We start from the raw sequence: 1,038 nt of genomic DNA on the forward strand, positions 1-1,038 counted from the left end.
TACCTTTTCTATGGCAAAAATCTTCAAAATATATAGATAAAAAATAAAAAATAAATATTTTCTATTTTGTCTATTTTGAAAAGTCTATATAATCAAATGTATAAGTTTTTTTTTAAAGAAAAACCTTTTCACTTTCAGCATTATAAACAAAACATTTTATGCTGTACGTAACAGCTTATGTTGTTTCTTCTCAGTCCAAAGAACAGGACTTCTAAAATAAAATTTGCACATTGCCTTAAATATTCCAAAACCCATTCATGTTAACTTTTGATTTTCAATCTGCCTGATATATTATGGTATTTCTCTACTAAGATAAACCTTGATCGGTGGCCCAAAACAAGAAGGTACTGCTGTCATCTGAGCAGTTCTTTTAGTATATTAGTTTTAAAAAAATACCATGTACTAATTGTTGGAAAGTTTGCATTTAAGTAAATATCATTTAAGAGTTTATATATAGTGGCAATTATGTGTCCTTTTTATAGAAAGAATTATTTTATTTAACTTTATTTATTTTACTTTTATTTGATCAGAGAGAGACAGAGCAAGAGTGAGAGAGAGAGAGAGAGAGAAAAAGTGAGAAAGCAAGCTGCGAGGTCCAGTACTCGAACCATGTTCAGCCATGTGGAAGTCTAGCACCCTTTAACCACCATGCTACCATGTCACCTGCTGGCCTAATTGCGTTTTTTATTAAATATTATTTATTGGACCAGCAGATGGCATAGTGGTTATGTAGCTATGATTGATCATGGGTCCCAGAGCCAATGGTTTGAAAATCACACCAGGGAGAACCAGCAGTTAGCATAATGGCTATGTCACTGGACTCCCACGTAGTCTACTGAAGTTCGCGTCCCGGACCCGGTGGCTCACAACTCACGCCAGGCACGTGTGCGTGTGTGCCCAGGATCCTGAGAGGAGAATGGAGGAGAAGGGATTGCGGCGTGACCATCCCCCCTGGAGGGTGATTTCTTGCTTTCTGTCTCTATGTCTCTCTCTGTCTGTCTGGCGAGCGCACGCGCCCTATGGTGAAAACCTCTCAAA

This window comes from Tupaia chinensis, unplaced genomic scaffold (genome assembly GCF_000334495.1).
Source record: "Tupaia chinensis unplaced genomic scaffold, TupChi_1.0 Scaffold146429_1, whole genome shotgun sequence".
In the NCBI taxonomy this organism is placed as follows: domain Eukaryota; kingdom Metazoa; phylum Chordata; class Mammalia; order Scandentia; family Tupaiidae; genus Tupaia; species Tupaia belangeri.